Source organism: Gopherus flavomarginatus, chromosome 19, assembly GCF_025201925.1.
Source record: "Gopherus flavomarginatus isolate rGopFla2 chromosome 19, rGopFla2.mat.asm, whole genome shotgun sequence".
Lineage (NCBI taxonomy): Eukaryota > Metazoa > Chordata > Testudines > Testudinidae > Gopherus > Gopherus flavomarginatus.
Genome location: NC_066635.1, coordinates 16,460,675 through 16,486,682, shown reverse-complemented (window position 1 = coordinate 16,486,682; position 26,008 = coordinate 16,460,675). Strand labels below are relative to the sequence as shown.

General features: G+C 40.9%; 1 protein-coding gene and 1 long non-coding RNA gene across 4 annotated transcripts in view; one reads left to right on the top strand and one right to left on the bottom strand.

Annotated features, from left to right (window-relative positions):
- NF1 (neurofibromin 1) overlaps nucleotides 1-26,008 on the bottom strand; it is a 169,467-nt gene that overhangs the window by 65,029 nt on the left and 78,430 nt on the right. The gene's annotated exons all lie outside the window — the stretch shown is intronic.
- LOC127037637 (uncharacterized) lies at nucleotides 11,243-22,083 on the top strand. Its single transcript, XR_007770434.1, has 3 exons — nucleotides 11,243-11,577; nucleotides 19,447-19,560; nucleotides 21,844-22,083. It is a non-coding gene; the product is annotated as an uncharacterized LOC127037637 (long non-coding RNA).

The following is a 26,008-nucleotide window of genomic DNA, read 5'->3' as shown; positions in this document are numbered from 1 at the left end:
GTAAGTCACCAGGGCCCGATGAAATGCATCCTAGAATACTCGAGTTAATAGAGGAGGTATCTGAGCCTCTAGCTGTTATCTTTGGAAAGTCATGAGAGACGGGAGAGATTCCAGAAGACTGGAAAAGGGAAAATATAGCGCCCATCTATAAAAAGGGAAATAAAAACAACCCAGGAAACTACAGACCAGTTAAAGCAGCAAAGAATCCTGTGGCACCTTATAGACTAACAGACGTTTTGGAGCATGAGCTTTCGTGGGTGAATACCCACTTCTTCAGATGCATGTGGTGGAAATTTCCAGGGGCAGTATATATATGCTAGCAAGCAAGCTAGAGATAACGAGGTCAGTTCAGTCAGGGAGGATGAGGCCCTGTTCTAGCAGTTGAGGTGTGAAAACCAAGAGAGGAGAAACTGGTTCTGTAGTTGGCAAGCTCTTTGCTGCTTTTACAGATCCAGACTAACACGGTTACCTCTCTGATACAGACCAGTTAGTTTAACTTCTGTGCCAGGGAAGATAATGGAGCAAGTAATTAAAGAAATCATCTGCAAACACTTGGAAGGTGGTAAGGTGATAAGGAATAGCCAGCATGGATTTGTAAAGAACAAATCGTGTCAAACCAATCTGATAGCTTTCTTTGATAGGATAACGAGCCTTGTGGATAAGGGAGAAGCGGTGGATGTGGTATACCTAGACTTTAGTAAGGCATTTGATACCGTCTCGCATGATATCCTTATCGATAAACTAGGCAAATACAATTTAGATGGGGCTACTATAAGGTGGGTGCATAACTGGCTGGATAACGGTACTCAGAGAGTAGTTATTAATGGCTCCCAATCCTGCTGGAAAGGTATAACAAGTGGGGTTCCGCAGGGGTCTGTTTTGGGACCGGCTCTGTTCAATATCTTCATCAACGACTTAGATGTTGGCATAGAGAGTACGCTTATTAAGTTCGCAGACGATACCAAACTGGGAGGGATTGCAACTGCTTTGGAGGACATGGTCAAAATTCAAAATGATCTGGACAAATTGGAGAAATGGTCTGAGGTAAACCGGATGAAGTTCAATAAAGACAAATGCAAAGTGCTCCACTTAGGAAGGAATAATCAGTTTCACACATACAGAATGGGAAGAGACTGTCTAGGAAGGAGTATGGCAGAAAGAGATCTAGGGGTCATAGTGGACCACAAGCTAAATATGAGTCAACAGTGTAATACTGTTGCAAAAAAAGCAAACGTGATTCTGGGATGCATTAACAGGTGTGTTGTAAACAAGACACGAGAAGTCATTCTTCCGCTCTACTCTGCGCTGGTTAGGCCTCAGCTGGAGTATTGTGTCCAGTTCTGGGCACCGCATTTCAAGAAAGATGTGGAGAAATTGGAGGGGGTCCAGAGAAGAGCAACAAGAATGATTAAAGGTCTTGAGAACATGACCTATGAAGGAAGGCTGAAAGAATTGGGTTTGTTTAGTTTGGAAAAGAGAAGACTGAGAGGGGACATGATAGCAGTTTTCAGGTATCTAAAAGAGTGTCATCAGGAGGAGGGAGGAAACTTGTTCACCTTAGCCTCTAATGATAGAAGCAGCAGCAATGGGCTTAAACTGCAGCAAGAGAGATTTAGGCTGGACATTAGGAAAAAGTTTCTAACTGTCAGGGTAGTTAAACACTGGAATAAATTGCCTAGGGAGGTCGTGGAACCTCCATCTCTGGAGATATTTAAGAGTACGTTAGATAAATGTCTATCAGGGATGGTCTAGACAGTATTTGGTCCTGCTATGAGGGCAGGGGACTGGACTCGATGACCTCTCGAGGTCCCTTCCAGTCCTAAAGTCTATGAATCTATGAATCTATAAACTCACTCTTGCTGCACAATTCATTTAATCATGTCAAGTTTTGTTGGGTGTGACCGAATGAATCATGGAAGCAACTCTGAAATGCTCTAAAGGTGTGTCCAATGAACACTTAGTTCATGTTCAGTAAATGCTAAATGCAGTCTAGAGAAAAATCCTCTTGTCCAGGACAACCAAAAACTTGGTTAGGGCAGGTAATTACTGCATACACAATGAGCTGCTATCTGGTTACCATATCTGAGATAAGGCTGGAGATGGAAACTGGCCTCCTGGGTTTTCATCTGGCATTTTGTGGTTTCCTCTTCATGCAGAGGGACAAGGGCTGAGGCAGGTGAGGAGCGGGTGGCAACAATATTAGCAATTAGTCACAGCTAAGAGGTAATCTGAAGCAGTCGTGACTATGTGGCAGTAGAGAATCCCTTTCCACCTATGATTTGAACAGTATGCAGCCCTCCTTTCACGTTACTGCAAAAAAAAAAAATAATAAATAACTCCCCAAATCTTAGGACCAGCCTTCTGTCTTAAACTAACCTACACTAGGTTTAAGTTAAGAGGTCCTCTGGTCAATAGGCTGCTTGCAGTAAAGCAGGCTGAAATCATAAGGCTCTGCCAGCACTGTTGCTGAGCAACTAGAATTCATAATGGATAACACATTTGCCTACTTACTCACTGCTCTAACAGCAAGTTATTTGCATTCAAGATAAATGTGAAGAAAATAAAGAAATAAATTAACATGAATGCAAATACACAGGATTACTACGATTACATACACTAGCTTCAGATTTTGTTCAGTACTGTATTTGCTTTAATTCCATTCTTTGATTAAATATTTTCATGCTTTTTTTTAAAAAAGCACTTGTTGCCATGGTTACACACAAACATCACAAAGCCCTGACAAAAACCCATGTTTCAATTTGACTCTTCTGAGGGTGGACACAACGGAATCAGTTTTTGCTCTTCTTTAAATGGTAAAATCATTCCATCCAAATCACCCATAAGAAAATGTTCTTCATCAGGTGTAAAATTTTTCAGAATACTTATAGAACACAATACAGCATCATCTCCCTGTGTGCATAATGTTTTAATATTAGCTTCTTCCATGCATATGCTAACAATTTTGGATTTTTTAACTTAATTTCATTTCAGTACTTAAGCACCATGTCAGTTTGTGAATATTAATTGCTCATCTTCAGCAGCAACCCTTTTCATTGTTACTCAGTAGTTAGAGCTTGCAACTACGCATACTAGTACTGCCAGGCTGACACTTGAGACAAAACCAGCTGAAAATTAGCAATTGTAACAGACAAATGATTAAAAATTTGAAATACTACTTAGGAAACCAAATTCTACAGAAGGACAACAGGACATAAGCTCCTAAGTCATCTTTGAAAACAATGCTTTGGAAAATTTTATCCAAAATTTATGACAAACCATTATTGCCTCAAAGACAGTTTGGCCACATTAGCAGGTCTTGCAACGCCACAAAGAGCAGCGCATTGGGGTAGCTATCCCAGAGTTCAAGTGGCTGCAACGTACTTTTCAAATGCAGGTGTGGGGTGGAGTGCGACAGCGAGTGTGTTGTGCATATATGGGGGGACAGAGTGGGTTTTTGGGGTGCTAAGAGTGTGTCAGCATGTTGTCTTGTAAGTTCAGACCACCCCCCAGGGCCAGCCTTAGGGAGATTCCCGATTCCCAGGAATCAGGCCCCGCACCCTCAACTGAAGTCCTGCTGGAAACGGCGGCAACCAATTGAGCTGCCGCCGAATTGCCGCTATCTTCAACGGCAGTTCTTTCGCACATCCTAAAGACAGCCCTGCCATCCCTCCCCCTGCCTCTCTCTCACACATTAACATCAAGCAACATTCCACACTAATGGTTTGCTTTGTCCCGGAGCAGATAAGCATGCTGGCTGTCAGAAATGGAGCTTTGAAAGGGGATATCCACATTCCTACAGCCAATTCCAAAACAATGACAGGAGTTGCCAGTTGACTTAAGGGGATTATGGGACATTTCTGGAGGCCTATCAAAGCGCACTAATGCAATATCTCATTCACACTTCAGCTGACACAACACAAGCATTATGCTTCTTCTGGAGGTGGATTAGCAGAAGTGCTCCAGCTGCTGAGTCCGGGCGCTCTAAGTGCCTTGCCAGTGTGGACGGTTCGGGAGTTAGGGCACCTGAGGCTCCTTTAATGCACATTAACTTGCAAGTGTAGCCATGCCCTTAGGCCAAGTTCTAATTTTTTGTATCCATGCTGCCCATTGACTCCAAAGGATATGCAAAGGTGTAACAGTTGAATTTAGTGCTATTTCAAGGCATGGTCTTAACCCCTTGTCAAGATGGAACTCAAAAATTAATATGCGTTTATAAAAGTACAGTAATGATTTAGTAGAAAAACACCTTGTCGTGTACGTAACACATCCAAACTTCATAGAAAAATTCACCGTTGGGCTGAAAAGCAGTGTAAGAAAGATCAGCATATTTCTCCCCACTCTGCCAGAAAGTTACATGCCTGTAAAATTCGTTAGCAATTTAGCAGGAACTCAGAGAACAGAGGATTTCCTCCAATTTTTTCCTGACACAGCTAGCAATAAGAAACAGATTCGTTATATATTCGCAACATAATGTGAGCCTCATTCAAAAATTAATTTATTTAGTCCCTTACCATCATTAACAAACTACATGTAAAGAGACACTATACCACCAAAAATGTACCTTAATTGCATGCTTGATTTTCTAAAATTCCTTTCCTATAACAAACTCTGGGCTGGTTATGCTCTCTTGCTTGACTTAAATAAGCAAGAAGCAGCCCATATTTCTATATAACAGTCCACCACATCCAGAAGCTTCAGAGAACTCCTTGAATGCTGCTGATTTGATTAAGGCATAAGCACATTCTTGGACATTTTTGAAGGGTTAAAATGCTTTCAGGGAATTATTTTACTTCCTTTAATCAATGCTGATTAGATTTTTTAAAAGAAGTTATTTACTTTGGGAAACAGAAATCCAATCAGACATAGGTAAACAACGAAACCAAGCCAGCTATTAGTTGGTTTTTGATTACATCATTATGAAGTGATACTTAAATACTAGGAAAGAAATTTAAAATTAGAGATAGTTTCAGAGTCAAAGGATATCTAGCAACTGAATTCATTTCTCCCTAAAGAGGATCTGAAACAATAAAAAGGTATGAAATTATACGATTTGCTAAGATTGTCTGAGCCTTCACTAAATAGTATTAATTGCTTAATTTTCACCTGGCTTGTGAACTTTACCTCAAGTATTTTGAGCTTGGAAACAGACAGCTCAAAGCTTGATGCCTTGATCTTTTATAAGGAATCATATTTTAGGTTGGCTAGTCGTACATGTGTTTTATGTAAATTCTGCTTACAGGTTGAGAACTTTCTGTGCTGATCTCAGAACCTTTTGTTAAAATGTAAAATAATTATACTCCATATTGAGTAAGTACATGTGCAGCTTATATTATTCTCTATTTTTTGACTTAATGTTTATACTAATTGATCTCATGTCTTTTTAGTAAATGCTTCTTTAAAAAAATTGCACAAAAAGGAAGTAAATTGGTTAAACTGAGTAAATGGGAGTCAAGTTTTCCAAAAGGCTAAAATTTTTGCACTGTCTGCTAAATGTGATTAAGGAATCATGGCTGATGGGTTCAAGCAACTTTATTGCCCACTTTGCTTTATTCAGACCTGACAATCCTTATGTGCAACAAAAAAAGTCCATACAATGCAGTATGTTCAGGTAGGAAGGAGGAACTCTGATAGCAGTTGCAAACAGGATTCTCTTTATAGGCCAATGTTTTACTGTATGAGTACAGTTTATCAGGAGAGCAGTGAGCTAGCTCAGTCTGCTGTTTACCAGAAAAACAAAAAATTTTTAACTTGAGATATTTCTTCCACATCTCCCCCACCCTGCTCCCAAGTAGAAGCAAGATGCCATTCAAATCACACCTGGCTGTCCTTGTTCTCGGGCTATGTGAGCTCCATTTAATTGGCAGTGTAAACAATGACAAGATTGCCCTCGTTATGAAGAACAACAACAAGGATAAGAAAGCCCACACCATCAGCGATAAGATCACCCAGGACAAGACTACCCCCCACACCCAGCCCACCTCCATCACCTGGCTGACCAGCAAGGACAAATCCCAGGGCCCAACCACCATCCACTCCACCAGCTACGACAAAGATAACACAGTGTTCGTCAGCAATGACCAAGGTAACACAATCTCCACCACCCACCCCATCAGCAATGACAAAGATAACACAATCTCCATCACCCACCCCACCAGCAATGACAAAGATAAGACAGCATTCACCAGCAACGACAAAGACAACACAGTCTCCACCACCCACCCCACCAGCAACGACGAAGTCTTCACCACCCAGCCCAACACGGATAATGCTCGATCAACCAGAAAACTTCCAAAGAAGTCGACACTGAAAGATGATACAACTTCTCATCCTGGAGGCTCAGCTGCTACAATCCCTTCAGTGTTTACTACTGCATCACTGATATGTGTTCTTTTGCTGTAGATTTAATGCCTCTTCTACTTTTCCACATGTAATCACTGACAACAATGTCATTACGCTAAGAAGCCAACTCTTCTTGGCACCACTTTACCAAGTCGGGTGCATTTTCATCCTTTCAGTAGGCTCTGCAACCTTTTCAGATTAATTCTTAAATTATGTGATATTATGCCGTATGCAACTCTTTGTTAACGTGTTTTCCTAGCCACTCCAGTTGTGTTTTCACCCCACTGTCAGCTTCATTACCCACCAGTGCTTAGTTTATCACTACCCCCCAGCATGCTTTTCCTAGACCAAGATTTTCCTAGACTATGACTATTAAAGCTGTGGGATTCTCAGGGAGTTGGGTTATGGGGTATTTGCTTCTTATATGTGGTTTTCTGCTTTTAACCCAAGCCATGTGGAGTGAGCTGTGATAATAGGGTGATGGGTTCTATATAAATGCCTGATGTTCTTATTGGTATCATGTCTGAAAGATGGTTCACCTAAAACTATTTAACTTCTATATATACACAATAGTGCAGATTTAATATATTTTATTTATAACATGGCATTATCTAGTTTTTAAAACAATTTTTCTAAATAGTTTTATGTTATTCACAGGAATTAAAAATAAATTGAGGTTGTCCAGTTAGAAGCAACATTCCACTATTACCCGTGTTATTTTAAATGGGGGGAGGGGCGAGGGGGGGAGGGGAAGAGAGGGGAATCTCAACAAAATTCTTTAAAAGCTACTACAGATTCTTCAAAAATTCATAGGCGTTAAATACCACAATGGACAGAAGCATGATAGTAAAAGTAACATCTACATAGAGCAGAGAGCTATTTGTTACATTACTTTCGTTTCAAGGAACTTTAAACACACCACCACAATAAATAAATTATTAAATAATAAAGCAGCATTTACAATGGTAGGTATTAATTCTACAAATGAAGGAACTATACAAAAGAGAGGAAAGGCAAATTATTTTCTTGGATTCATGCTTGGGTACTGCCTGGAGTGTGCCTGCATTCAGCATGCTTTCTTGGCAAACAAGAGAAAAGCCTGTCTCTCTCTTGAAAGGCTTTTCACATCAGATAAGTCAGTGGATTTACTTGTATTAAACACGACCATTCAAAATTAATCTGTTCACATCTGTACTCAAATATTCGGGACTGAGTAATTAAGATACTCTAAAATGAAGCCTTAACAAAAAGGCAGTACAACAAATACCGTAGCTATGCCTTGTAAAATTGTTAACCTTTTTGTATTAAGGAAAGACATGCCAACTTAAAATCCCTTGCAGTTCTATTTAGCGGTCAAGCTCTTAAAATTCTGTTAAAATGTTTTAAGGTGCAATTTTTTAAGTTGTTTGCCATATTGCTATGTCACAATTACAATATGCCTCTATTCTGCAGTTAAAATAAAACAGTTTTGTTCAGATAATCAAACAGCCAAAATCCTACATAGCTGGTCTCTGTACAATTTTTGGTTTTAAATTTTACATTTTCAATATCTAAGCACTCTCAATTACATATTTCCTGAAAAGTCTGTTCTCACATATTAGCTCTCCCAAGCATCAATCATGGTTCTAGCAGCACTTTGGTCGTCAAAATCCTCTCATTTTCTTACCAAGCTCACCCTTTTTCCATTCCTGTCTAGAGAGAATAGAATTGTACATGCTTCCATTTATCATGTATAGCCTTCTTTGTAACCCATGATAGATTCTTCCTTCTTCACTGCTGCTCAGCAAGCAGAATATGTGTGTGTGTGGGGGGGAACCATGTAATCCAACCTAACGAGGCTCAAAATGCTCAGCTTTCTAAATGTCACCCTTTAATAGTCCTGTTCTTCGTTTTTGAAAATTCTCATTTGTGGAACTGTTCACACAAGACAACTTCCACAGACAAACAGGACAAAAACTGGTCCAAAGTCAAGAAAAACGATCAACAATGTCAATGCTAGTTCCCATGAACAAAACCAGTTCCCATGAACACGACGCCAACTCTTAAATATGCAGCCGAGCACCAACCAAGGCAGCCTTTTAAGACTCCATAGTTGTTAAAACATAACCTCTAGCTCAGACACACAGATGGAGAACCCACAGTAAGTCTCTCAGCTGAATCTCTTGTTGCCAACAGGAAGGGCACACATTGCTTAGAGAATAAAAGGTGACTATTTGTTGGGCTGGGAAAGGAGGTAACAGTTGGAGTATTTCCTGGAGGAGAGGTCAGAAATGGGGGCAAGTCTTGGGGAGGAAGAAACTTATTCTTAAACAAGTGAGGACACACACAAAGGTTCAGTTAAACAACAATACCTGTGTCTCAGTCCATCACCATTTTATTGGAGCACACCACAGAACTAAGCACACAGAAAGATCTTTATTCCTCTAGTCTACAGGGACTAGATTTGTGCATTTGATTTTTATTGGTGTTACTGTGGGAAGGCTGGGCTGAAGGAGTGGGTTCTGTGTAGTCCTCTGAAGGAACTGAGGTTTGTGGTCATCCTGACCTCTCAACACAATGTGTGACCCAAAAACCAAGAAAACTCTGCCTATGAAACAAATCACAGGGGGCTGACAGTTCCACATACTTGTGCAATGGAGCTGTCACAGGAAGTCATGACCATGAGAGACCAAGTGGTTCCTCAGATAACTTGGGCCAATCTTGCATACAAAATTAGAGAGAGAACTGAAAATTTCAATATGACCTCATATTCAATATCAGAGCTCTCTCCAATACTTTACCCTTCCTATTTGTACCTTGATCTTTGGCTCCCATTAGCATCCTTACAGAAAAGCAGCACAACATAAGAAAAGATCAATATCCATTTTTGCAATCTCACGTTGTATTTAATATCCAGTTTTATTCACTAAAGAGCAAACAAAACACAGATAATTAGAGAGTTGTTTCTTGATTTTCAATCTACCGGCCAAAGGAAGGACAGCAAGCCAGTTTTAGAAAAATAAGTCTAAGCTTTCACTTGAACTCTGACTCACAACGTTTCAGCTGACCAGTTTTGAAACGGATCCAGTTATGATAGTGACTGTCCTTCCAATCCCTTCCCACTCTGGCCTTCCCAATAGGCTCCATCCCTCTCTGAGATATGCCTCACTGAACATTAAGAGTCATCCACAACTACATGAAAGTTCATAATATTTCATCCTGTCCCTCCGATTTCACGAGCATTATATTTTTATTTATAAAATGTCCCTTCTGGCAGTACAACATTTGATACAGGACACCAACAGGGATAGTACAGACCTGGGGGAAAAGGTATCTTATACCTTCTCCTCTCCCCTTACTCTCTCCTTCCATTAGACAAACAGAGAGCTCATAGCGGAGTTTAAGAACATAGCAAGCTAAATAGACAGTCCTTGCACTTAGCCAGGAAGGCAAGTACTCGTTCCCACGTTAAATCAACAGAGTGAGTCAGAACTGAGCACTCCAATACCCTTCTATAAGCCCTCTTGTTTTAAATCTAGGAATTATTAACTCAAGCACCTCAGCTGACCTCAACTGCCATGGCGAGGTCAGGGGTTCTCAGATACCCAGAACCTCAGCCATATATTATTGACTCTCAAAACCAACATCCTACTGAGCGGAGAAAATACTTTTCACTCTTAATTCCATCTCAGTCTTTTGATGATAGTATCCAAAAAGAAATACTCACAACAATCTCTAAAATAGACAGCAGAGGAACATGAGCTGTAGCGAGGCACGAGGGAGCTTCATGTTGCACTTTACTTGCTGCTGCTCAGGGTTTGCTCTCCTGTATGGTGGAAGACTTCAGAGATATGGCTTGGAGTGCAATGCTCCTAGCTATTAAGCAATAAAGGCTTCTGGCCCTGCTGGAGCCCTAGCCAGAGCTGCCAGAGTGAACCAAAGTAGGCATGACCTTAGCAGAACAGTAACATGCTAGGTGTTAGCTAACCAAGGGTAAGCACACTCCTGGCCTGAGAGGATGGAACAAAAACACCCACAGCTCTCAGGTAACTACGGACAGATGGTACAGGAACCGTAAGAGAAGGATGGAATGATAGGATAATGGACAGCATATAAAACGTAACATGCAACTTATTTGTACTAATGGATAAAAGGAGAGTGGAGGGAGGGGCATCTTTTTACTGGCCCAGAGGATAACATTATTATTATAACATTGGCACCTTATTGTGGGCATACATGGGTTCTTATGAGGCACTAGCGCTGTGTTTTGTTGACAATGAACCAGGCCGAGTGCTTTCGCCACTGAATTGAGCCTGTGGTCTTTCAGCAGACTTTGACTTTACTCATACAGAATCAAGACGCTGCACTCTCTGCTAGTTCAGCTAACATTGGCGCTCCAAGAGCAGCAGCATAAGCAGCACTAACATCACAGCACTAGCACAACAATGACAGAGACAAAACTATAAAATCAAAACTTATATTTCTACTTTGCTAAAGCTAAATTAAAAGATCACCAGAGCGCCTACAAATGAAACGAGCATACAAAGTCAAACTAAAATGGAGATTACTAAAGTAAGAGATTGGTAAAAGAAAATAACAACACACAGAAAAAGAGATAATGGGGGTGGTGAGTTATCAAAATTATCTTTGAGTACCAGGCATTAAAAAAGGAATAGCGATCTCAGTGATAGGAGAAGAAAGAAAAGGACAAGTAAACAAGAACTGACATGATAGCCACAAAGTGTTTCAACTGTTGTCACTTTAAATGGTTGATTTAATTGGAGGAACTAGTGGTCATCCCAACCCCCTGTAGGAAGAGAACTTGTGGGCCAGAAGCCAAGAAGGCTCGGTCTCTTACAAGTAGAAAGCCACTCTTGAGGGTGACAGTTCCACAGATCAGTGGAACGGAGCTGTTAACGGGAGGTTGTGATCCTGAGGGGTGAGTGGTTCCTCAGAAAACATATGAGAATCCCACGTACCGTTTTGAAGAGGTGGCTTAAGGACAGTGGGACCAGAGTTTGCTGTATGACACAGGAACCCAGATGGACGGTCGTCACTCCCCCAAGTTAGTTGTATGCCATGGAAAGTACTGAAGACTAATCTGTTACTAACAAAAGTTTTGGACTGAGACCTCCTAACAACTGAAAAGTATAAGAGGGGAGATGTGGAAAAGACGACTACGCTAAAAATGATCCTAAATAGCTAGAACAGCAAGTATGGATTATTGGGAAGAGAATGAGCACTTACTCTGGTGAGGAGGTGAGTACATTGCTCAGAGTTTGGGAGGGATGGGTTAAGCTATTTTACACATTATTTTCCCAGAAAATAAAATTAAGATCAATAAAACTCTACAGGGCAAAGTGATCGTATTTAAAACCATATGCCAAAATGTTTTTTCCTGTTTGATGGATGCTGGACCATGCCATCAACAATTTCACAGACTGAGGAATCTCCTTATCAGCCACCTAGTAATTTGGATGCTAAAATGTTGAACCCATCAAGAAATGCTAGAAAATCTTCACCTGAAAAGATGGCATTATTGTGCAAGGAATCTGATTCTGGTTCAGTTAGATAGGAATAACATTGCAATCACTGCATCATAAGACAGCCAATCAGCTTCTACAAGATGTTACATATCAGTGATGCGATAAGCTTCAGGACAAAACCTTGTCTTTCCACTGTGTGTCTATTGCTATAGACAGAAGCCTGTCCGGGGGCTAATTTAGCTACAACGAGTCAGGAAAAAGATCTTGGAGTCATCGTGGACAGTTCTCTGAAGACGTCCACGCAGTGTGCAGAGCTGGTCAAAAAAGCAAACAGGATGTTAGGAATAATCAAAAACGGGATACAGAATAAGACTGAGAAAATATTATTGCCCTTATATAAATCCATGGTATGCCCACATCTTGAATACTGTGTACAGACGTGGTCTCTGCACCTCAAAAAAGATATACTGGCACTAGAAAAGGGCAACTAAAATGATTAGGGGTTTGGAGAGAGTCCCATATGTGGAACTCCTTACCTGAGGAGGTTGTGAAGGCTAGGACTATAACAGCGTTTAAGAGAGAACTGGATAAATTCATGGTAGTTAAGTCCATAAATGGCTATTAGCCAGGACGGATAAAGAATGGTGTCCCTAGCCTCTGTTGGTCAGAGGATGGAGATGGATGGCAGGAGAGAGATCACTTGATCATTGCCTGTTAGGTTCACTCCCTCTGGGGCACCTGGCATTGGCCACTGTTGGTAGACAGATACTGGGCTAGATGGACCTTCGGTCTGACCCGGTACGGCCATTCTTATGTTATGGTGCAATCCAAGAGACTGGGGGTCTCTACCTGGACCAGAAAGCATAGAATTTTTTGCAAAACTATTATTCAGGATTGTTATGCTGATGGAACAGAACTATGGAAATGGGAGACAAGGCCTTTCACCTCTAGATCACAGCTTAAATCCAGCACAGTAACGAGGAGTTACTATGCAGTGGGCTACGTATAAATGCATTGGTAATGCCAGTTTAGCTCCCAATGGACAAGTTCACAAAAATGACTTGTTGGCAGTGTCAGCACAGAGGCCAAGAATGTAATGGGAACGGAAACCAAACAATGCCTGTCATTCTTGGAAGTGGACCTTCCAGGTGAGGACTGAGGGACATTGAATGGTTTGTGGGAAAATCTGCTATTTGTACTCCAGTGGTTCTGTGGAGGAATTTAATCTCCAGGGTTGTCAGCCTACTAGCACCTTTTCCAGGACCACTACATTTAAAAAAATCTTAATCTCCTGGTAAAACTTGTGTATGTTTCCCCAATGAACAGTAGAAGAAGAGAGCTGGATATATTAAAACTTGTATTTTGTCTGATTTATTACTTGGATGTTATTAGGAAGTTCTGAAATATGAACATACTGGCTTGCTTATGGGAGAGAATAGTAAGTAGAGTTAAATAATTGTCTATTTTTATCTTCTAGAGTTGCCCTAGTTCAATGAGTGCTCAACTACTAGTAAACTCCCAATTAAAAAAATCCTGACTGCAGTAGTTCCTACTTAGCTTTATGAGTTCACCTTTTTCAACTTTTAAGTAGGAATATAGGAACATTAACGTTTATACATCTGATCTTAGGATCTGTTAGTTAAAAATGTGTTGACTGCCTGACAGGCAAATACTCCCCCCTGTGGGCATGTTATGAAACCCAGTTAATACATTAATTCAGCAGAGCATAGAACAATTACAATAAAACTGTGCAACTATTGCTGCACTACAAATGGCTGTGGGTACACATTACACAAACAGCTCCCTGCAGTTCCTTGGGCTTTTCTTGGCTCATCACTGACTTGTTCAGACTTGACGGTGCTTCAGATTTCTAATAAAGTCACAGTGGGACACAGGTGGCATAGCTGCAGGACTACATTCACTGCCACCTCAGGGGAGCGGCACATATAAATCACTATGATTCATAATGTTCTATAGCAACTTTCATCCAAAGATTACTATGTGCTTTACAAATGTGCATGTTACCCCTAATTTTCAGATAGGGAAGCATAAAAGGTTGAATGACTTTCAAGTCAGAAATAGAATCCAGGCCTTCTGATAGTTTCTCACACTATCCACTGGACAACACTTATTTTACAATTCAAATAACTAACCTACTACTCTTCCTGTCATTTGTTCAAGTCAATATGGAAAATACATTTCAAATGGTATTCAGTTCGTTCACTTAACAGTTAAATCTTAAGACATTCAACATGTAAGGGCACAGGGTGCAATCTTGTGAGGTACTGCAGGCATGCAGTAACGCATTAAAGAAATATCCTCTACTCCTACTCAAGGCAGTGGAATATTTGGAGGACCCCAAAGTGTTTACACCTTGCAGGACTGAGCCCCACAATGAATATCTATTAGCATACTGAATGACGAAGTTTCTCAGTTGCATTACTCATCAACTCTGTAAAGTTCAACAAATGGAAACCATAGTTACGAAACAAGCAACTCAACTCAAGTGTTTCCTGGTACACCACAATGCAACCTTTTACTCTGACAACAAGCTTGCATGCAGCCCCAGACTGCGACCATCTCTTTCAACTTCAGATAATATTTGTTCATCTCAAACAAATGCTGAAAAGCAAAAATGGGACTTAATTGCTAAAAGCCAATGATGAAAACAATTCTCTGATACAGTAGCTGATTTTGGTGACAGACTGAATATTTTGGTAGCAGCTCAGCTACTTCACTTATTAAGTTATTTCAGTATTCTTGGATGCATACCAGGAAGTCCAGGTGACCTGCTGATCAATTTGCTCAGCCACTCCTTTTTCGAGATACCTCAAGTCTGACAATATCCCAGTTTTACTACCAGATAAAAAACACAGTACATATGGGAGAGGTATCTCTCCAACAGAAAGTTAACCCAAGAAGTGTTTGCTAAGGATGTCTTACAAATATAGATTTAAACAAGTATTTGGGGTCCCTGGTGAAGTGACATTTTAAAACAACTATTTAACTCAAATTCTCCCCTTCCTCCTCCTCTCTGTAGGGATGCCTGATGGGATTTTTTTCTTTTAAGGAAGTGACACTTTGGGCCTGAACATGCCAATAGTATCCCTTCAGCACCACACCTCTCAAAATGCACATGGAAGAGTGCATCACATACTGATTATTTTCCTTCTAAGTGCCAGCATTCCAATGGAACATTGATGAGTGATGGGCAGCTGTCAGCCAGAAAAGGGTTAAAGAGATTTTAATAGCTGCACTAAGTAAAACCACTAAGTTGCTTAAGTGTCCAATAGCTCCATCTATTCAAAAAAAGTTGAACATTTCAGCATGAAACCTCTCAATGTTTGGTAACAGACTTGAACAGCAATGTACTATGTGCCTAGAAAACCTCTACCATGAAGGCATTTTTAAGCCTGAATGGTTATGCTATTTAGTCTTTCCCCAGAATTATAACATTACTTTTATGAAACGAATTAATTGTAGACACCTTTGCTTCAGTACTTTCAAAGTATACCACAAGATAAAGTGCTGGTAAATGTTATGCATATGTACACATCCCTCCATTATTTCCAGGAATTGAAGAACTCCTCTCTTCAAACGATAAGGCTTTTTCATACATTACTAACGAGGAATACATGTACAATGTGACAAATCATTTTACAGAAGACATACTGTATACGCTGGAGCTGTTCCTTTGTACAGTTATAGCCCAGACAGCATGAACTATTATCTCCCCATGGCATTTGCATGCCCAATTTCCTGCTTGAAGTGGATGAGAAGCTAACTTATGAATTTTATTTTCCTTGACATGAAATGAAGCAGTTTGTGCTGGGGAAAAAAATTGAAGAGAAAGATGTGGCAAACAAACAGCCTTTTATTGTTGGTTGAAATCAGGTGTGTTTAATAAGACATCAGAGATATGAACTTAAGACCAGGCCCTGTCCTCTGACGTAAATGGAGGGGGCTGAAACACAATAGCTCTCACATCGAATGAAAAAGGTAAAAGAAGAAATGGAGGAAACTGAATCTGCAACGTTTTTTCCCCCTCTAGCCCTAGTTCCATTCCCCTGTAAGCTCCTCTCTCCTGTGAACTGTTCTTTGGTTGGGGGCGGGGGGAAGTCTATCTGAAATCTTATTCTGCCAAAAGCAAAAAAGGTTAAAAATATCTGGCAGTTCAACGATGAATGAAGAGATCAGTTCTATTAAGCAGCTTTCCTACTATCCCAGTACTGCTTGACTATTTATGAAAATGATATTCCATTTGAACCCCATAACTTCTGGAGTTATATCCTGGGCAATTAGCTACACTCCAAAAATGTTCTCAAAATTGTTTTTATCCACTTCACTGGCCCTCTCTCTTTAGAACTAGGGTAAAATACTCTTCACTGCAGACAAAACATCTCTCTTTTATTGTACCTTATAAATTGGGCTAGGTTTATCAGTGTTCCTACAGCTGATCTCTTCAGATGAAGCGTCACACTGAGGCTCCTATGGCCAGTTTTTAAATGCTATACATTCAGGTAAGAATTAAGAATTCCAGAGCATTTTTTGAAAGAAAAAACGATATCCGCAGTCCTACCCAATATTCCCTTTGTCACAAGGGGATTCCAGCAACCAAGGTGCATCTGTCACATTTACCTAAACAGCCACTGACACCACCATTCTAAATTACATTATCCAGTGTGCTGCACCTCCCAAATATTTGCCCCCATCAAGCTGTAATAAATCCAAGGATGTGTGCTACCAGAAAAGAGGGAAAACAGATGAAAGAAAAAACATTCATTTGTTTTCCTGCATTTTCTCATAGGCCTCCCTCCCATGATCACAGTTACAATGAGAAAGTCCCTTCGTTTTTTCTCTTGTCCCATTCCCAGCGCCATTCTGCACAGACACGCCCTCACTGTGTGAACATGAACCACTTAGTAAAAACACTTATGTTAAATGTAATTCTCTGCAATGCTTACCTGCTGGTTCTGAAAAATATACTGGGTATAATAATAGCCCTGTACTGTGTCCAGCCTGAGTAATTTGAAACACACAAAAGGTAGAACACTGCCACAGGACAGAACCAAAAATAACCTACTCCTCTAGCTAGGGTTGCCAAATTTCTAATCCCCCCAAAATGGAACACCCTGGCCCTGCCCCTTCCCCGAGGCCCTGCCCCCCAGCTCACTACATTCCCCCTCCCTTGGTGGCCCACTCTCACTCACTTTTACTGGGCTGGGGCAGGAGGTCAGAAATTAGGGGTTCAGGGTGCAGGAGGGGGCTCTGGGATGGGGCTGAGGATGATGAGTTTGGGGTGCAGGAGGAGGCTCCAGGCTGGGGGGTGGAGCAGAGGGGTTCAGGGTGTAAGACGAGGCTCTGGGATGAGGCAGGGGGGTGAGGCTGGGGATGAGGGGCTTGGGGTGCAGGAGGGGACTTGTTTTGGGATGGGCTCATGGCTGGGGCAGGGAGTTGGGGCTTGGGCTTACCTCTGGCGGCTCCTGGTCAGTGGCACAGCAGGTGGGCTAAGGCAAGCTTCCTGCCTGTCCTGGCACCGCAGACCATGCTGCGCCCCAGAAGCAACCAGCAGGTCTGGTTCCTAGGTGGAGGTATGGCAGGCAGCTCTGTGCACTGCTCTCGCCCACAGGCACTGCCCCAGCCAATGGGAGCGCAGAACCAGTGCTCGGGTGGGGGGCAGGATGCAGTGCCCTGTGTCCCCCCACGCACCCCTCAGAAGCTGGACCTGCTGGCTGCTTCTGGGGTGCAGCATGAAGCCAGGACAGGTAAGGACTAGCCTGCCTTAGACCCGTAGCACCGCTGACTGGACTCTTAACAGCCTGATCGATGGCGCTGACCAAAGCCTCTGAGGTCCCTTTTCGACCAGGTGTTCCGGTCGAAAACTGAACACCTGGTCACCCTACCTCTAACCTGGAAGTGTTCCTGCAAACGTTTTCTTTAAATTCTGATTCATTCTGAAGGGAAAAGTATGTTCTAAAGTATATTTGTATAAACTCCAGGGATAAGTCATTTCTGGCAGGGATGAATTGGGTATCACTCAGAGAGGAGAGAAAAAGTAGTGACTCCAGCTCACCCTTCAAAATGGTGCTGGAACTATAATATGGAACCCTAAGAGTACATTCCAACACATCACTGACTACTCCTCTTTTCACAGGACAAACATAAGACTTTTTTTTTCAAATAGGCACCAAAATTAAGCAGATTTAAGCCTCATATTGGACTGCCAAATTACTAGGTGTTCTGGGAATCACGTATTAACATTTTGGGAATAATTTTGAAATCTATGGCAGACTCTACCCAAAATGTTGGCTGTTAAAAATATCCTTGAACAAATGGTAACCAGGAGAGTCCACCAGCATGACAAATTCATTTCCATGCCTAACTTGTATGCAACTCTCCCACTGAAGATGCTGCAGTTTGTTTGATGAGACAGTAAGCTATCAAATTCTTGAAAACTTCACTGAATTTAGCACTACATACATATTTTAATATCTTGTCTTCACACAATGTTTTGCTGATTTAGCTACAAGTAAGTTTAACAAATCTATTTGGTTAAAATGGCTGCAAAACCCTGTATGGACATTCTTAATTCTATTTATTCCTGGTTTATATCAATTTAGCTTAAATCTGCCTAGAATCAAAGTAAGCTAAATCAATATAAATCAGGCATAAACTGAATTAAGAATGTTCACACATGATTTTGCACATTTAACTAAATTAGTTAGTTAACTCATAACTGGAATTCAAGATCTGCGGTCACTATCTGTATTCCACTGTGGGTACACCATGCACTCCATATGACCGAGAACGAAGCTTTCTAGCAAGTAGCGTCCATTTGTCTGCTCTCATGAAGTAGCTTTCCTTGAATGTGTACCAAAGTTCCACCTCTTACCCAAAATCAAGGCAATCTGAAGCAGATGGGAAGGAAGGTGGGTAGTGGAATACAAATAGGAACCACACATCTCAAAGAACTCCAGTGAAAAAGGGTAAGTACTTCCCTCTCCTCTTCGAGTGATGGTCCCTATGTGTATTCCACTGTAGGTGGCTGAAAAACAGTAGTCAGAGAAGAGGAGGGTGCGAGGATGCAGGCGGTATGGCTGCTTGTAGAACTGCCATCAAAAAGTCGAAGTGGACTTCTAGAGTCTCTGGGCGTCTCTATGAATATGGAGGAGATGGAGCAGCAATGAGGCCAGTGTTATAATTTCTGCACATGAACCTGAGAGAAACCAGTTCTCTAGACAGAGGAAGAGTGTGGAATCATCCCATCTATGGTGCGCTGCTACTATGGAAAACACTTTTATGAAGACTCTGGGTGCAGCTGCAAGGCTGAATGGGAGTACTCTATATGACTAGCGGTCATGGCCTGCCACAAATCTGAGAAAACTTCTGTGGGAAGGCCGAATATTGATGCAAAAGAAATCATCTTTCATATTGACAGCTGTTAACCATGTCTTTTTCTAGGGATGTTATTATCAATGCCAATGTAACCAGGTGGAATTTTATTTTGCAAGTAAAGTCACAGTCATCACAGGCTGAGGATGGGTCTCAATCCTCCTGGCTTTCTGGGGAATACAAACAATATGGAGTAAAATTCTTTTCCTTGATGTTGAAGGGATACCTGTTCTGTTGTTCCCCACTGTAGGAGGGATTTCATCTCCTGAAGGAGGATCTCCTCATGAAAGTGTCCCTGAAGAGGTACAGAGAAGAGATTTCTGCAGAGGGTGGGGAGATGAAATCTATGTTGTATTTGGAACTGGTAAGATCCAACACCCATCTGTCTCTTATTGCCCTCCAGTTGTGGGAAAAATGTGCTACATGTCCATCAAAGTAGATTTCAGGTGAAGGTGACATCAATACTGGTTCGCAACTCTTGTGCATCCCATCAAAAGTATCTTTTGGTTGGGGGAGAGGTTGAATAGCTGTGGTAGGGGTGGATGGGGCAATGTATCTCTATTTTTACACCCTCAACCGTTTGCTTCAGGGTTGGTCAGTGCTTTGTACCTCCCTGGGGGGTCTTGAAGTGTAGCCAAGATTCCTGGCATGTCATTATAGTTGTCGCCACGGATCTCAAAGCAGTATCAACAGAGTCGACTGCAACTTGTAGCAAGGTTCTTGCCACTAATCTGCCTTCATCAATAGGACTTGACATTGGGCCCTATCCTCCTGGGGTAACTTATCTTTGACATCAGAACTTAGAATAATTAAAAAAACAGGAGGGCCAGGAGGGCCTGATGGTTGGGAGATTCTCAACTGAAGGCTGGTGGAAGTAAATCTCTCTTCCTGCTCGAGGTCTAAACGTTTGGACTCTTTGCCAGTGGATGTGGCCCTTGGTTTTGCATCTTTTGTGGCTGCTTGGACGACTAGGGAGTTCAGGTCAGGATGGGAGGGAAAAAAAAACCCTCTGCTTCCTTAACCAGGACAAAGGGGATAAGCGCTTTCTTAGCTTTACTCTTAGAGGTAGAGGCACAAGTGGCTGGCATGTACTATACCATTCTTGCCAGTTCCAATATGGCATTGACTGGGAATACTAGTCTGCTAGCTCCCATAGGCTGTAGGATATCTAAGAGCTTGTGATGCAAGTCCTGCACCTCCTTTAAGGGGATCTAGAGCTCTTCTACTATTCTCTGAAGTAGCTCCTGGTACTGTAGTGGCCATCGGGTGGAGAAGCTGAGGCTGGAGCAATCATCTCATTAGGTGACGAAGACGAACTACTAGTTGGTACCAGCGGTTCCAGTTAGTCTGTCTCTTCCTCCATAGTTCAGGTAGCTTCAGTTGGTCTCTTGGGGAAGAAGGGTGGGTAGGAGTCCGTATGGGATCAATGGACTCTGGGTCTCATGGTCCCCAATAAGGCCAATATGAAGGATCGAAAATAAGTTGTGGTGGTCCCCAAGGCATTGGGTACCATCGATCCTGAGAGTGGGAATCCCCTCCCACTTGAATAGATGAGGCTGGATGCAGGAGACTCTCAAACTTCTGTCTGGACTGAACTCCCTCAGAGGAGGAGGAGATGACTCCATTGAAATGTCTGACTCTCTGGAAAATGAGGTCAGGTCAGGTCCAGTTCCATCAGGTGTGCAAGTCAGTACCAGTGTCAGGAAACCACAGTTAAATGGATGGAATGGGAGATGAGCTTCTCTGTGGTGTTAGATTCTCTTTCATTAGGGTTGATCCCAACAACAGGGAGGGACTGCAAGATCAGGAGGATGAAGATATCCCCTGGTGTGGTGTAGGATGCTGGAGACTTAGAAGGCTGTCTCTCTTTGCTATGTGCCACAGGAGTTGGTGTAAAAGAACATTTGGTAGTAGGTAGTTCCTTCTGGGCTTGCCACAGTACCACCAGTGATGGAGCCTCCAACCCCCTGGTTACTGTTAGTACTAATGGCTCATGACCTTTTAGCTCCCTATGCTTTGTTTTAGTTAGTACAGAGGTCAGTACTGTAGGAGCCTTCCTCTTCATTGCCTTTTGATCATGGTCATGAGGTTTGGGAGGACCCAAGTCCTTGTGTCCTGGATGCAAAGATTTGCCCAGATTGGACAAGACCTCTTCTCTTAGAAGATCTAGGAGGGGATCAGCACTTGCTTAGGAGAATAGCACTTACTCTTGTAAGAAGGCCCAGATGAAGAGTCTTTCGCTCTAGTCATTCTTGCTCTTGTGTCATACATTGAGCTAGGAAGCACACACTTCAATGTCTCAGGCAAATGTGCAGGGGGGTTTCCTGAATCCAACTGAGGTCTCATGGCACATTGCATTTGGTACTTCTGAAGCCAGAGTTCTCATATCTGCCATATTCGGTTGGGAAAGGAGCAGTGAATATTGCAGGTAGCGGAGATATGAGCTTCTCTAAGGCAGCAGAGGCAGCACTTGGTGGCTGAAAAGGAGCAGGGGTAAGAGCGAGAATTCTTAAAGCCCAGGATCCTGGGTATAATCTAAGTCCCAAGGCAAGGAATCAGAAGATTCCCCAGAGTGGAGATTCTAACTAACTACTAACCTATGAAAACTATTAGCAATAACTAACGTAAAACTTGCAAATACTTACAGGAAAAAATGTCAGAGAGGATCAGTTCCTGACACTGAAGAATTCCAACTCAGGCCATGTATCGGTAACTGGAATAGTGTCAGTCTGCAACACCCCTTGTATACCTCAGTATGGAACACAAGGAGAACAACTGCAGAGGTGCCGACCAACGGACAATACTTGCTAGAATTCTCCAGTCTCCACTGCATGCAGTGTATATGAACCCACACGGGAATACACATAGACTTTCTTTTTTTGCATGCTGGTCCCTAACAAAACTGCTGCAACTTTGGGTGTAGACAGGGCCTAAGGATTCTGCTGGAAGAAATGAATGTGAAATAATTGTAAATAAATGGCACATTGTGTTAAGACTTGTAGGCTCATTTCACAATGAGTGCGGTGCTTACTTTATATCAATTTTCCTTAATTACTTAAAGCTTTTAAAGAAGAGTTGTTTTTCCAGTTATCAGTGTAACCACAATTCTCAGACAAACCTGACTTTCAATTTGACTCCTCCTATTACAGAATTACTCATTAAACAGTAAGGAACTCCAGCAAAGCCACACTACATACAATGAAGCTGCATAGTGTTCCTAAGGAAACTAAAAATTAGTTGCATAAGCTAGAATCTTCAATGGAACAATATTTTAATATTAGTTCAATAATATTTGAATAAAAATCAATAAAGCTCAAGAATGGACATGTATTCATATGCCACCCATTTTAAATAACTTGAAATTTAATCTTTGTCTCCATTATGAAATACCTGAAACACCTCAACTATGCTGAACTGTTTAATGCAAGTTAGGTACCATAAGAGAATACACTGTTTATTAGTTGCTCATTTTCATAATTGATGTTTACAAGGTTACTCAATAGTCACACTTCGTATACAGCCATTCATACTGCTAGCTGACTTTTCAATTCAGACACTGAAAAGGTTTATTTCAGACATTCTCTCAGCCAAAATGATGACCGTTCATTAGTCCTCAAAGAGCTAGACCGTGTCTCAAAAAAATCTTAGACAGCAGAAAATTGTGGCACTTCTGCTAAAAGGGGTAAGCGGGGAGGAGACTCAATAGCACTATTCAACCTGTCCCCTCCAACTCCATGAAAACCCCTTGTATGGTAATGAGGAGAATAGGTGGGCTGAGGGAGGGTGGAGTGATGGGAAGACAATTCTCCACAGCATCATCCCCTTCAAGCCTTGGGTTTTCCCTGCACAAGCTAATGCTGACCTTTTTGTAGCATTTTCTAATATGGTTTCCCTCTCAGCACTATAGGCCTGACACCAGGAGGAAGATGAGGAGCCTAATTTCACAAGAGGCTCTCTATGCTGCTTAGGCAGCATTCCCTAGTTCTGGTCATGCCAAGAGGATTCCTAAACACGCAACTGGCCTGAAGGATAGCCACTTCAAACTCATTTCTACAAAGATTATACCCATGGTTTATAATTAAGTCCCAAGGCAAGGAATAAGAAGATTCCCCAGAGTGGCGATTCTAACTAACTAGTTGTACCTAAATGGCTTGTGTGAAGTGATTTTAAAATGAGAAATGCCATTTAAGTGCAAAGTGTTATTAAAATAATGTTGACTTTTTAATTGTGCAGTTGTAACAGGTCACACATTTTCATTTCTTAAGTGGCCGCCCCAATGGATTTTTTGGACTGAAAGAGTCTTCCTAAATCTAAAAAAAACAACGAGGAGTCGGGTGGCACCGTAAAGACTAGCAGATTTATTTTGGCATGCATCTGAAGTGGGGTTTTTTTACCCACAAAAGCTTATGCCTAAATAAATCTGTTAGTCTTTAAGGTGTCATTGGATTCCTCGTTTTTGTGGATACAGACTAACACGGCTATCCCGATACTTCCTAAATCTAGCAGCCTTTTAGTTATGAAAGTAATTTAGTTGCAAGTTTTCAACCATTTAATACTTAACAGACGTTTTAATAGTATGCAGCATGGATTTTCCCTTAAGTGATGGGGGGATGGTTGTGTTTATTTATCAACTCTAATACTGTACAGTATTCTGGAATGAGGAAAAAGCCTCAACATTTATTTGACTTCCTTCATTGATGTTGCGTATAGTTGTCGTTATGTTTGTTGCTCTGGAAATTAGAGACTCAAATGCAAATACTGGAGCCAACCACTTGTTAGCTGTTATGATGACATCTTCGAGAATTTATATATAAATGCAGAAACCAGTTGTAAATTTAGAGGTTGCGCTCAGAGGGTTCTTCAGAAGCTGTTATCTACTTTCACCATAAGAAACTGAAACTGGAATAAGGTATGGATTATTATCTTGTGGTAAAATTGACTAAACATCTACAGTAGGTAGGTAGCTTAATGCTGGAATTTTACACTGGTACCTGCAAGTTGAGTGTGAATAATTTTATCTTGGAAACAAAGACGAAAAATACTGTCACAGTACAAGTGTTATAGATTCTGTTTCTTGGTAAAATACTTCATTCTACTTTGCATCACTGCATGTTTAATGCAAGGGAAATTATACAGAGTGTACAGTTAATGATGAAAAATGATAAAACAAAGAAGTAACTAGGGGATATTAACTGATTCAACTGAAAAACAATCTAATAGTTAACATGACAGAACAGCTCTTTTCTTTTAAAAATGTACACTTTGTATTAACAAAGCTCACGAATGCCAGACAACGTGAAAATACTAACTATGTGAAATGTTTAAGACAGAGGGAAGATGCTGCTGAAATTGTCCTGTGTAGTCCTGCCTCTCATGTTTTTAAATGAGGTTCGTTTAGTCACTCCAGCAAATACAAGAGCAGTGATGATCATAACTCCTAGATTCTCTGCAGCAGAGATGACTGCCAACACTAAACCTATTAATGGAACCAGCATTCAATCAAACAATGGAACAGTCACTAATAGTGCAGGCACAATGCAGCATGGAGGAGGCTCAGCAGCTACAACCTTAGCTCTCATGACTATTGCATCTTTTACTGTGTCCGTCATTTAGTTGTGAATGTAACTGCTTGCCTAATTGTTATAAAAATAGTGTTCATTACTTGCTAATCACTGGTAGTACAATCAAGTTCTGGAGTCCAAATTCTCTATAAATCACCGTTCTGACTTCAATTAACCTCTATCATTCAACATGTTCTTCACTATTGTGAGAGTTTTAATATTGTGGATCAGGAGTGGTACTATACTTAGGTTTGCTAAATTAATGATCATGTTCAAATAAGTACTTTCAATTTGTAAAGTTATTAAATTTCTCAAAATATCAAAAAGTATCCAAGCATTTTATATTAAAAAAATGTAGAATACTGTATGACTTTCTACTGTAACAAACTAACAAGCTGATTGTCAAATAGAACTCATATTCCAAATGTATTACAAATATTGGTAAGCTGTGAAAATCAGTCTTATTACATAAAATGTAGCATGGAGATCAAGTGTATTAAAATAAGTATATGTACCCCCCACAAAAGCCAAATTATGTAAATATGACCTTATTTCCTATGTATCTATCCTCATGTGTCCAATGTGCATAATTCTAAGAGTAACCAAAAGTTTTGACCTAATAAATTCAGATAACCATAAAAAGAAGTCATGTTCCCTTTCCGACTGTCTGATTGTTCTCCTGCAAGAGACACTGATATCTCATATCCTTGTATGTTCCACTTGTCATTCATACTATGTTTTTTTGTTTGTCAAGATCAAGACTTCAGCTTTATTTGGTTTGCATTTTTGGTGATGTTTAGCTTAAAGTGTAATCAACAATAAGTAATACTACTTAGTTATGCATAACTATGTTAAATCATTTCACTAATATTAGTAAAACTGATGTAAAAATTAAAAAGATTACAGAGAAATACTTGCCTTGGTAATCTGAAAAGAATAATCCTGTGTCAGATATATTTCTTGAAACCTTCAACATTAGTGTAGCAAAAATCAATTATTTTAGTGAATTGTTCCAGTATGGTGAAAGACCAAAGTTAAAATATCCACAGTCCTGGGTTCTAATATTAAATAGTTTGCAAAACTTGTAGACTGCTCTTCACTACTTACACTGATTTTCTCCCCATTTCCTTAATCAGACTTCTGCACACATCATATGCACCACCTCGTGTCATACTAAATCCTTTTCTTATAGAAAGAAAGCAACTCAACACGAACGATCATGGATAAAATTTTTAAAAGTATCGAAGTGAT